The following is a 13,780-nucleotide window of genomic DNA, read 5'->3' as shown; positions in this document are numbered from 1 at the left end:
ATATAGATACAGATAGGAACAAATTCAAAGCCGGCGGCAAATACAGAGCCGGCAGCCGCTCGGTTGCTCGCAGCACGCGCTGGCGCACGCTCGCTCGTGCTCGCCGCTGCCACTCACAGCAACCACCACGACACGCGCACACAGCCGCCGCTGCCGCTCGCCCTCGCAGCCGGCGCTCGTGCCTCACCTGCAGCCGCCGCTCGGTCGCTCGCGCTCGTCGCCGTCACTCGCAATCGTCGCCGCTCGCGCACGCGCACGCAGCCACCGCCTCTCGCGCCCTCCCCTGCAGCCGCCGCATCTCGCGCCCTCCTCTCGCAGCCGCCGCCGCTCGCGTCAGATCCGCCGCCGTCGCTCGCGCTCTCCCATCATTCTCTCTCTCTCTGGTCACTCTGCTCTCTGCGAAACTGAATAAACGGGAGCGGAAGAGAGCTCGGGGCAGGCAGTTGTGGTTTGCTCGTCGTCGCTCGGTTGTCCAAATATGGACAACTGGTAGCAATTTTGATGGATGTGTAAAATTTAGACTACCTCATACACCAGCCGTTGGAGGCGTTTTTTCACCTCTCGTAGTCTATATTTGGTTTAGACTACCACATACCCTAGCCACTAGAGATGCTTTAAGGTGCAGGAGACTAAAAAGTTCCTTCTTTGATGGGCGTTTCGGCACCCGGGTGCATCTGCACTCGGGCTCACCAAAAAAAATACTAGAAAAATTCAAAAACTTACAATTTTTTTATGTAGTAGATAATTTGATGCGTGAGGTCCGCTTTAAATTCCATCTTATTTAGACATCTGAGCAGCTCTCGGTAAAAAAGATAAAATTTGGGTCTGTGAAAAAGGTTGATTGTTCACAATTTTTTTGATCCGATTTGTCTTTTTTGCTGAGAGCAGCTCGGATGTTCAAATGAGATGAAATTTGGAGCAGACCTCACGCATCAAATTGTCTACCATACAAAAAAAATAGATTTTTTTATTTTTGTGTTATTTTTTTTAATTTTTTCTGAGCAGGAGCATCTGAGCCCGTGCTCACAAGAGGATTACCGCTTCTCTGACTCATTTTTAGATGTTTGATAGGGTGGATGGACTTTCACGAGAATAGTCCGACAAATACAAAAAAAACCAGAACTATGGTGAAGGGAGCTCGCCCATACGAACGAGCTGGGCTCAGCTACGCTTACATCAACCCCGCAAAAATCCCTCCCCGACCCACTCTCCTCGCTCGGCCTCCCCTCATGCCCCCGCGCTCGTGACCTACCGCGCGGCCCCGCCGTCCCGCGGTCGCATCCCCGCCGCCAGGACCAGCCCGCCGTCCGGCCAAGAGGTAGACTCCTCCCCCTCCGCCCTCTCCCCATGTCCGTTCCTTTACCTCCCCCTCGCATCCCCCCGCGAGGACCAGCCCGTCGTCCCGTCGTCGCGTCTTCGGTAGCCACTCTGCCTCCTCCCCCTCCGTCCTCTTCCCCCTTCCTTCACCTCCCCCCTCCGCCATCTTCCCCATTTCCTTCACCTCCCCCCTCCTTGCTGCGTCGGACATGGCTGCCTCGACACAGACATAACTCTTCCCTCTCCCCCTCCTCCTCCCTCATATTTATTTTTGTTCATTGCTTGTGATGTTGGAATAAATCTGTTGTGTTAAGTTTCATTTTTTGCATATTTTTCTGCTAAGATTGGATTTGTTTGTATTGTAATAGATGGATGAATTGGCAAGAAAATGAAGGCAGCTAATTTTGAGAGGAACAGGTCTAGTGTCTGGGTTGTATGCTTACATGATGGTCATGTTTAGAAGGGCTAGACAACAAACACCGCGGATAACCGTGGTCAGCATGGCCAATCGTGCCATAGCTAGAGAGTCAAATTTGAGATATATTTTTCACTCTAGTGACATAAATTGTTCAAATCAATCTTTTTCCGTTTGTGTGCTATATTTAGAGAGAGAGTTGTTGTTGGATAGCATCCATACTTCTATTGAGGAACAAATTGCCATGTTTCTTCTAGTAGTTGGCCATAACCAAAGGTACATAAAACTACAATCAATCTTTAGAAGATCTATCGAAGTAATTAGTAGGTATTTTAAGGCGGTGCTTTATGCTATTGGAGAGTTGGGAGACGAGATGATTCGGCCTCCCTCCATAGAAGCATGAATGTCAAGGTTAAAAGCATGAATGTCTCGGAATCCCATATCTCCTTTACATTTTGGTATACACATTCTCCACCATGCAAACCAATGCATCCTCTTTTGTTTCTCAGTGTCTCCCCACTAGAAGCTCGACGTGGCATCATTTATTTATTGACATATCTTTTGGGAATTTTAAACACAACCATAACAAATATTATTATTGATTGGTTAATAGCCTTCAACAAAATTTCCTTACGTGCATGGACAAGAACTTCTCCTTACACCCTTTAAGGTGATTGATAATTCTCTCCACTAAATATTCAAATATGTCATTTCTATCAAGACCAATCATAGATGGAAGTCCAAGATATTTTATCTAAAATGGTCTGAGTCATAATATTCAACCCCTTGCATACTTGGGCTTTTAACTCGATATCCACATTTGGACCAAAAAAGATATTGCTTTTCCCTTCACTCACCAGTTGTCAAGAGCTTGAACAATATTCATCCAATACGTGTCTCAACGAGGTTGCATTAACCGGATCCGCTCTTACAAGGATAAGGGAATCATCATCAAATAATAAATGTGGAACTGATGGTGCATTTCTGCACATCGAACACCTTCAATGCCATGAACCTCCCGTTGTTGAGCCAAAGCACTAGACAAACCTTGTACACATATCAACAATAAATATGGAGAAAGCCCCTCCGTCGTAGTTCCCTAGTAGGGATGAACCCTTTAGTCCCTTGATCGTTAAATACCACCTTATACTTTGCTGAAGTAACACATGTCATGAGTAAATCAACAATACTCTCATGTAAATCCAATTGTATCATGATATATTCCAAAAAAATCCATTACACACGGTCATAGGCATTATGCATGTCCAGTTTCATCGCACAATATCCAAACTTTCCTTGCTTTTTACTCTTTATAGTATGTCAATTTTCATAAGCTAACAAAATGTTATCCGTGATTAACCTCATAGGCACAAAGGCACTTTACACCGGAGAAATTATATCACCAAGAAAAGTTTTAGCCTCAAAGCTATCATTTTGGATATAACTTTATACAAGACATGACAATGGCTAAATAGATTGTATTGACTTATCTTTTCCGGATCATCAACCTTTGGAATAAGAACAATGACCGTGTCAGTCCAACCTTCAGGATTAACATTAGTTTTTATAGCATTAAGCACCTCCATGTAGTTAACATGTCGCCAAGTATATGCCAACATTTTTTTAAAGAACACTACATGAAGACCATTAGTACCTAGTGCTTTCATATTTTGAGTAGAGAAAAGCGCTTTCTTCATCTCTCCAGCTATGTAAGGCTTCATCATCTCATCGTTCATTAACAAAGAAACCCGAGGTAGCACCTTAGCAATCAAATTTAGGTTAGGGTAATATATCTTTGTAGAGAAAATACATGCAAAGTAATATAGTTATGTGCCCTTCGTGTTGATGCAAAGTTTTCAAAATAGGAAGTATTTTTATCACCAAGTTAAGCTAGTCAATTTTTCTTATTTGAGCATGGTAGATTTCTTCATGTTGCAGTAACTTTTCAACCTCGTGAGCCAACTGCTTCCATCGAGTCCCATTTTCAGGTGTGAGTGCTTCACGTGCTACAATTTGAAGCTCTTTCTGAACTCGTTTCAATTTCTTTGAGGAGTTTTTCAGAACCGTTTTATCCTAGTGGTGAAGAGACTTGTGGACATGCGCCAGTCTACTCGCGAAACCATTCATTTGAACATGCGTACCACTAGGTTGCCAGGCCTCCTCCACTATCTCCTTAATTTGGGCCTCTTTCAGCCAACAAGCTTCGAAATGAAGCACTTTCGACCCCGTGCCTTCCTAGGTTGTATCTACTTTTAGCGACACTGGTAGAGGCCGATGGTTAGACCTGTTATAGTCTAAGTGATCAACATGTGCAACAGGAAACATATCGTTCTACTTATCATTGGAGATTGCTATCTAACATCTATCTATTCAGCCCTCAACGTCAAGTAAACATGTCTCTAGTATACCCAAGATCACACATGTTGCACTCCATAGCATCCCGAAAAGCAAACACAAAATAATACAACGTGGGATTACCACCCTCCTTTTCAAAAGAGTACATGGTTCTTATTTAAGTCTCCAATTACAATCCATGTCATATCACATACAAAGTATAAATCCTTCAAACACTGTCATGAGAGATGTTTATTCTTCCACTTAGGTTCATCATAGTATCATACACTCCAATCACGCGTCAGGAGTTATCTAATCCACAACCAATAAACACATCACTCAAATTTCCCATTTGGACCAAAAAAAGATATTGCTTTTCCCTTCACTCACCAGTTGTCAAGAGCTTGCACAATATTCATCCAATACGTGTCTCAACGAGGTTGCATTAACCGGATCCGCTCTTACAAGGATAAGGGAATCATCATCAAATAATAAATGTGGAACTGATGGTGCATTTCTGCACATCGAACACCTTCAATGCCATGAACCTCCCGTTGTTGAGCCAAAGCACTAGACAAACCTTGTACACATATCAACAATAAATATGGAGAAAGCCCCTCCGTCGTAGTTCCCTAGTAGGGATGAACCCTTTAGTCCCTTGATCGTTAAATACCACCTTATACTTTGCTGAAGTAACACATGTCATGAGTAAATCAACAATACTCTCATGTAAATCCAATTGTATCATGATATATTCCAAAAAAATCCATTACACACGGTCATAGGCATTATGCATGTCCAGTTTCATCGCACAATATCCAAACTTTCCTTGCTTTTTACTCTTTATAGTATGTCAATTTTCATAAGCTAACAAAATGTTATCCGTGATTAACCTCATAGGCACAAAGGCACTTTACACCGGAGAAATTATATCACCAAGAAAAGTTTTAGCCTCAAAGCTATCATTTTGGATATAACTTTATACAAGACATGACAATGGCTAAATAGATTGTATTGACTTATCTTTTCCGGATCATCAACCTTTGGAATAAGAACAATGACCGTGTCAGTCCAACCTTCAGGATTAACATTAGTTTTTATAGCATTAAGCACCTCCATGTAGTTAACATGTCGCCAAGTATATGCCAACATTTTTTTAAAGAACACTACATGAAGACCATTAGTACCTAGTGCTTTCATATTTTGAGTAGAGAAAAGCGCTTTCTTCATCTCTCCAGCTATGTAAGGCTTCATCATCTCATCGTTCATTAACAAAGAAACCCGAGGTAGCACCTTAGCAATCAAATTTAGGTTAGGGTAATATATCTTTGTAGAGAAAATACATGCAAAGTAATATAGTTATGTGCCCTTCGTGTTGATGCAAAGTTTTCAAAATAGGAAGTATTTTTATCACCAAGTTAAGCTAGTCAATTTTTCTTATTTGAGCATGGTAGATTTCTTCATGTTGCAGTAACTTTTCAACCTCGTGAGCCAACTGCTTCCATCGAGTCCCATTTTCAGGTGTGAGTGCTTCACGTGCTACAATTTGAAGCTCTTTCTGAACTCGTTTCAATTTCTTTGAGGAGTTTTTCAGAACCGTTTTATCCTAGTGGTGAAGAGACTTGTGGACATGCGCCAGTCTACTCGCGAAACCATTCATTTGAACATGCGTACCACTAGGTTGCCAGGCCTCCTCCACTATCTCCTTAATTTGGGCCTCTTTCAGCCAACAAGCTTCGAAATGAAGCACTTTCGACCCCGTGCCTTCCTAGGTTGTATCTACTTTTAGCGACACTGGTAGAGGCCGATGGTTAGACCTGTTATAGTCTAAGTGATCAACATGTGCAACAGGAAACATATCGTTCTACTTATCATTGGAGATTGCTATCTAACATCTATCTATTCAGCCCTCAACGTCAAGTAAACATGTCTCTAGTATACCCAAGATCACACATGTTGCACTCCATAGCATCCCGAAAAGCAAACACAAAATAATACAACGTGGGATTACCACCCTCCTTTTCAAAAGAGTACATGGTTCTTATTTAAGTCTCCAATTACAATCCATGTCATATCACATACAAAGTATAAATCCTTCAAACACTGTCATGAGAGATGTTTATTCTTCCACTTAGGTTCATCATAGTATCATACACTCCAATCACGCGTCAGGAGTTATCTAATCCACAACCAATAAACACATCACTCAAATTTCCCATTTGGACCAAAAAAAGATATTGCTTTTCCCTTCACTCACCAGTTGTCAAGAGCTTGCACAATATTCATCCAATACGTGTCTCAACGAGGTTGCATTAACCGGATCCGCTCTTACAAGGATAAGGGAATCATCATCAAATAATAAATGTGGAACTGATGGTGCATTTCTGCACATCGAACACCTTCAATGCCATGAACCTCCCGTTGTTGAGCCAAAGCACTAGACAAACCTTGTACACATATCAACAATAAATATGGAGAAAGCCCCTCCGTCGTAGTTCCCTAGTAGGGATGAACCCTTTAGTCCCTTGATCGTTAAATACCACCTTATACTTTGCTGAAGTAACACATGTCATGAGTAAATCAACAATACTCTCATGTAAATCCAATTGTATCATGATATATTCCAAAAAAATCCATTACACACGGTCATAGGCATTATGCATGTCCAGTTTCATCGCACAATATCCAAACTTTCCTTGCTTTTTACTCTTTATAGCATGTCAATTTTCATAAGCTAACAAAATGTTATCCGTGATTAACCTCATAGGCACAAAGGCACTTTACACCGGAGAAATTATATCACCAAGAAAAGTTTTAGCCTCAAAGCTATCATTTTGGATATAACTTTATACAAGACATGACAATGGCTAAATAGATTGTATTGACTTATCTTTTCCGGATCATCAACCTTTGGAATAAGAACAATGACCGTGTCAGTCCAACCTTCAGGATTAACATTAGTTTTTATAGCATTAAGCACCTCCATGTAGTTAACATGTCGCCAAGTATATGCCAACATTTTTTTAAAGAACACTACATGAAGACCATTAGTACCTAGTGCTTTCATATTTTGAGTAGAGAAAAGCGCTTTCTTCATCTCTCCAGCTATGTAAGGCTTCATCATCTCATCGTTCATTAACAAAGAAACCCGAGGTAGCACCTTAGCAATCAAATTTAGGTTAGGGTAATATATCTTTGTAGAGAAAATACATGCAAAGTAATATAGTTATGTGCCCTTCGTGTTGATGCAAAGTTTTCAAAATAGGAAGTATTTTTATCACCAAGTTAAGCTAGTCAATTTTTCTTATTTGAGCATGGTAGATTTCTTCATGTTGCAGTAACTTTTCAACCTCGTGAGCCAACTGCTTCCATCGAGTCCCATTTTCAGGTGTGAGTGCTTCACGTGCTACAATTTGAAGCTCTTTCTGAACTCGTTTCAATTTCTTTGAGGAGTTTTTCAGAACCGTTTTATCCTAGTGGTGAAGAGACTTGTGGACATGCGCCAGTCTACTCGCGAAACCATTCATTTGAACATGCGTACCACTAGGTTGCCAGGCCTCCTCCACTATCTCCTTAATTTGGGCCTCTTTCAGCCAACAAGCTTCGAAATGAAGCACTTTCGACCCCGTGCCTTCCTAGGTTGTATCTACTTTTAGCGACACTGGTAGAGGCCGATGGTTAGACCTGTTATAGTCTAAGTGATCAACATGTGCAACAGGAAACATATCGTTCTACTTATCATTGGAGATTGCTATCTAACATCTATCTATTCAGCCCTCAACGTCAAGTAAACATGTCTCTAGTATACCCAAGATCACACATGTTGCACTCCATAGCATCCCGAAAAGCAAACACAAAATAATACAACGTGGGATTACCACCCTCCTTTTCAAAAGAGTACATGGTTCTTATTTAAGTCTCCAATTACAATCCATGTCATATCACATACAAAGTATAAATCCTTCAAACACTGTCATGAGAGATGTTTATTCTTCCACTTAGGTTCATCATAGTATCATACACTCCAATCACGCGTCAGGAGTTATCTAATCCACAACCAATAAACACATCACTCAAATTTCCCATTTGGACCAAAAAAAGATATTGCTTTTCCCTTCACTCACCAGTTGTCAAGAGCTTGCACAATATTCATCCAATACGTGTCTCAACGAGGTTGCATTAACCGGATCCGCTCTTACAAGGATAAGGGAATCATCATCAAATAATAAATGTGGAACTGATGGTGCATTTCTGCACATCGAACACCTTCAATGCCATGAACCTCCCGTTGTTGAGCCAAAGCACTAGACAAACCTTGTACACATATCAACAATAAATATGGAGAAAGCCCCTCCGTCGTAGTTCCCTAGTAGGGATGAACCCTTTAGTCCCTTGATCGTTAAATACCACCTTATACTTTGCTGAAGTAACACATGTCATGAGTAAATCAACAATACTCTCATGTAAATCCAATTGTATCATGATATATTCCAAAAAAATCCATTACACACGGTCATAGGCATTATGCATGTCCAGTTTCATCGCACAATATCCAAACTTTCCTTGCTTTTTACTCTTTATAGCATGTCAATTTTCATAAGCTAACAAAATGTTATCCGTGATTAACCTCATAGGCACAAAGGCACTTTACACCGGAGAAATTATATCACCAAGAAAAGTTTTAGCCTCAAAGCTATCATTTTGGATATAACTTTATACAAGACATGACAATGGCTAAATAGATTGTATTGACTTATCTTTTCCGGATCATCAACCTTTGGAATAAGAACAATGACCGTGTCAGTCCAACCTTCAGGATTAACATTAGTTTTTATAGCATTAAGCACCTCCATGTAGTTAACATGTCGCCAAGTATATGCCAACATTTTTTTAAAGAACACTACATGAAGACCATTAGTACCTAGTGCTTTCATATTTTGAGTAGAGAAAAGCGCTTTCTTCATCTCTCCAGCTATGTAAGGCTTCATCATCTCATCGTTCATTAACAAAGAAACCCGAGGTAGCACCTTAGCAATCAAATTTAGGTTAGGGTAATATATCTTTGTAGAGAAAATACATGCAAAGTAATATAGTTATGTGCCCTTCGTGTTGATGCAAAGTTTTCAAAATAGGAAGTATTTTTATCACCAAGTTAAGCTAGTCAATTTTTCTTATTTGAGCATGGTAGATTTCTTCATGTTGCAGTAACTTTTCAACCTCGTGAGCCAACTGCTTCCATCGAGTCCCATTTTCAGGTGTGAGTGCTTCACGTGCTACAATTTGAAGCTCTTTCTGAACTCGTTTCAATTTCTTTGAGGAGTTTTTCAGAACCGTTTTATCCTAGTGGTGAAGAGACTTGTGGACATGCGCCAGTCTACTCGCGAAACCATTCATTTGAACATGCGTACCACTAGGTTGCCAGGCCTCCTCCACTATCTCCTTAATTTGGGCCTCTTTCAGCCAACAAGCTTCGAAATGAAGCACTTTCGACCCCGTGCCTTCCTAGGTTGTATCTACTTTTAGCGACACTGGTAGAGGCCGATGGTTAGACCTGTTATAGTCTAAGTGATCAACATGTGCAACAGGAAACATATCGTTCTACTTATCATTGGAGATTGCTATCTAACATCTATCTATTCAGCCCTCAACGTCAAGTAAACATGTCTCTAGTATACCCAAGATCACACATGTTGCACTCCATAGCATCCCGAAAAGCAAACACAAAATAATACAACGTGGGATTACCACCCTCCTTTTCAAAAGAGTACATGGTTCTTATTTAAGTCTCCAATTACAATCCATGTCATATCACATACAAAGTATAAATCCTTCAAACACTGTCATGAGAGATGTTTATTCTTCCACTTAGGTTCATCATAGTATCATACACTCCAATCACGCGTCAGGAGTTATCTAATCCACAACCAATAAACACATCACTCAAATTTCCCATTTGGACCAAAAAAAGATATTGCTTTTCCCTTCACTCACCAGTTGTCAAGAGCTTGCACAATATTCATCCAATACGTGTCTCAACGAGGTTGCATTAACCGGATCCGCTCTTACAAGGATAAGGGAATCATCATCAAATAATAAATGTGGAACTGATGGTGCATTTCTGCACATCGAACACCTTCAATGCCATGAACCTCCCGTTGTTGAGCCAAAGCACTAGACAAACCTTGTACACATATCAACAATAAATATGGAGAAAGCCCCTCCGTCGTAGTTCCCTAGTAGGGATGAACCCTTTAGTCCCTTGATCGTTAAATACCACCTTATACTTTGCTGAAGTAACACATGTCATGAGTAAATCAACAATACTCTCATGTAAATCCAATTGTATCATGATATATTCCAAAAAAATCCATTACACACGGTCATAGGCATTATGCATGTCCAGTTTCATCGCACAATATCCAAACTTTCCTTGCTTTTTACTCTTTATAGCATGTCAATTTTCATAAGCTAACAAAATGTTATCCGTGATTAACCTCATAGGCACAAAGGCACTTTACACCGGAGAAATTATATCACCAAGAAAAGTTTTAGCCTCAAAGCTATCATTTTGGATATAACTTTATACAAGACATGACAATGGCTAAATAGATTGTATTGACTTATCTTTTCCGGATCATCAACCTTTGGAATAAGAACAATGACCGTGTCAGTCCAACCTTCAGGATTAACATTAGTTTTTATAGCATTAAGCACCTCCATGTAGTTAACATGTCGCCAAGTATATGCCAACATTTTTTTAAAGAACACTACATGAAGACCATTAGTACCTAGTGCTTTCATATTTTGAGTAGAGAAAAGCGCTTTCTTCATCTCTCCAGCTATGTAAGGCTTCATCATCTCATCGTTCATTAACAAAGAAACCCGAGGTAGCACCTTAGCAATCAAATTTAGGTTAGGGTAATATATCTTTGTAGAGAAAATACATGCAAAGTAATATAGTTATGTGCCCTTCGTGTTGATGCAAAGTTTTCAAAATAGGAAGTATTTTTATCACCAAGTTAAGCTAGTCAATTTTTCTTATTTGAGCATGGTAGATTTCTTCATGTTGCAGTAACTTTTCAACCTCGTGAGCCAACTGCTTCCATCGAGTCCCATTTTCAGGTGTGAGTGCTTCACGTGCTACAATTTGAAGCTCTTTCTGAACTCGTTTCAATTTCTTTGAGGAGTTTTTCAGAACCGTTTTATCCTAGTGGTGAAGAGACTTGTGGACATGCGCCAGTCTACTCGCGAAACCATTCATTTGAACATGCGTACCACTAGGTTGCCAGGCCTCCTCCACTATCTCCTTAATTTGGGCCTCTTTCAGCCAACAAGCTTCGAAATGAAGCACTTTCGACCCCGTGCCTTCCTAGGTTGTATCTACTTTTAGCGACACTGGTAGAGGCCGATGGTTAGACCTGTTATAGTCTAAGTGATCAACATGTGCAACAGGAAACATATCGTTCTACTTATCATTGGAGATTGCTATCTAACATCTATCTATTCAGCCCTCAACGTCAAGTAAACATGTCTCTAGTATACCCAAGATCACACATGTTGCACTCCATAGCATCCCGAAAAGCAAACACAAAATAATACAACGTGGGATTACCACCCTCCTTTTCAAAAGAGTACATGGTTCTTATTTAAGTCTCCAATTACAATCCATGTCATATCACATACAAAGTATAAATCCTTCAAACACTGTCATGAGAGATGTTTATTCTTCCACTTAGGTTCATCATAGTATCATACACTCCAATCACGCGTCAGGAGTTATCTAATCCACAACCAATAAACACATCACTCAAATTTCCCATTTGGACCAAAAAAAGATATTGCTTTTCCCTTCACTCACCAGTTGTCAAGAGCTTGCACAATATTCATCCAATACGTGTCTCAACGAGGTTGCATTAACCGGATCCGCTCTTACAAGGATAAGGGAATCATCATCAAATAATAAATGTGGAACTGATGGTGCATTTCTGCACATCGAACACCTTCAATGCCATGAACCTCCCGTTGTTGAGCCAAAGCACTAGACAAACCTTGTACACATATCAACAATAAATATGGAGAAAGCCCCTCCGTCGTAGTTCCCTAGTAGGGATGAACCCTTTAGTCCCTTGATCGTTAAATACCACCTTATACTTTGCTGAAGTAACACATGTCATGAGTAAATCAACAATACTCTCATGTAAATCCAATTGTATCATGATATATTCCAAAAAAATCCATTACACACGGTCATAGGCATTATGCATGTCCAGTTTCATCGCACAATATCCAAACTTTCCTTGCTTTTTACTCTTTATAGCATGTCAATTTTCATAAGCTAACAAAATGTTATCCGTGATTAACCTCATAGGCACAAAGGCACTTTACACCGGAGAAATTATATCACCAAGAAAAGTTTTAGCCTCAAAGCTATCATTTTGGATATAACTTTATACAAGACATGACAATGGCTAAATAGATTGTATTGACTTATCTTTTCCGGATCATCAACCTTTGGAATAAGAACAATGACCGTGTCAGTCCAACCTTCAGGATTAACATTAGTTTTTATAGCATTAAGCACCTCCATGTAGTTAACATGTCGCCAAGTATATGCCAACATTTTTTTAAAGAACACTACATGAAGACCATTAGTACCTAGTGCTTTCATATTTTGAGTAGAGAAAAGCGCTTTCTTCATCTCTCCAGCTATGTAAGGCTTCATCATCTCATCGTTCATTAACAAAGAAACCCGAGGTAGCACCTTAGCAATCAAATTTAGGTTAGGGTAATATATCTTTGTAGAGAAAATACATGCAAAGTAATATAGTTATGTGCCCTTCGTGTTGATGCAAAGTTTTCAAAATAGGAAGTATTTTTATCACCAAGTTAAGCTAGTCAATTTTTCTTATTTGAGCATGGTAGATTTCTTCATGTTGCAGTAACTTTTCAACCTCGTGAGCCAACTGCTTCCATCGAGTCCCATTTTCAGGTGTGAGTGCTTCACGTGCTACAATTTGAAGCTCTTTCTGAACTCGTTTCAATTTCTTTGAGGAGTTTTTCAGAACCGTTTTATCCTAGTGGTGAAGAGACTTGTGGACATGCGCCAGTCTACTCGCGAAACCATTCATTTGAACATGCGTACCACTAGGTTGCCAGGCCTCCTCCACTATCTCCTTAATTTGGGCCTCTTTCAGCCAACAAGCTTCGAAATGAAGCACTTTCGACCCCGTGCCTTCCTAGGTTGTATCTACTTTTAGCGACACTGGTAGAGGCCGATGGTTAGACCTGTTATAGTCTAAGTGATCAACATGTGCAACAGGAAACATATCGTTCTACTTATCATTGGAGATTGCTATCTAACATCTATCTATTCAGCCCTCAACGTCAAGTAAACATGTCTCTAGTATACCCAAGATCACACATGTTGCACTCCATAGCATCCCGAAAAGCAAACACAAAATAATACAACGTGGGATTACCACCCTCCTTTTCAAAAGAGTACATGGTTCTTATTTAAGTCTCCAATTACAATCCATGTCATATCACATACAAAGTATAAATCCTTCAAACACTGTCATGAGAGATGTTTATTCTTCCACTTAGGTTCATCATAGTATCATACACTCCAATCACGCGTCAGGAGTTATCTAATCCACAACCAATAAACACATCACTCAAATTTCCCATTTGGACCAAAAAAAGATATTGCTTTTC

The sequence above is a fragment of the Hordeum vulgare genome, chromosome 2H, assembly GCF_904849725.1.
Source record: "Hordeum vulgare subsp. vulgare chromosome 2H, MorexV3_pseudomolecules_assembly, whole genome shotgun sequence".
In the NCBI taxonomy this organism is placed as follows: Eukaryota; Viridiplantae; Streptophyta; class Magnoliopsida; order Poales; family Poaceae; genus Hordeum; species Hordeum vulgare.
Note: the sequence above shows the minus strand (reverse complement) of the source record.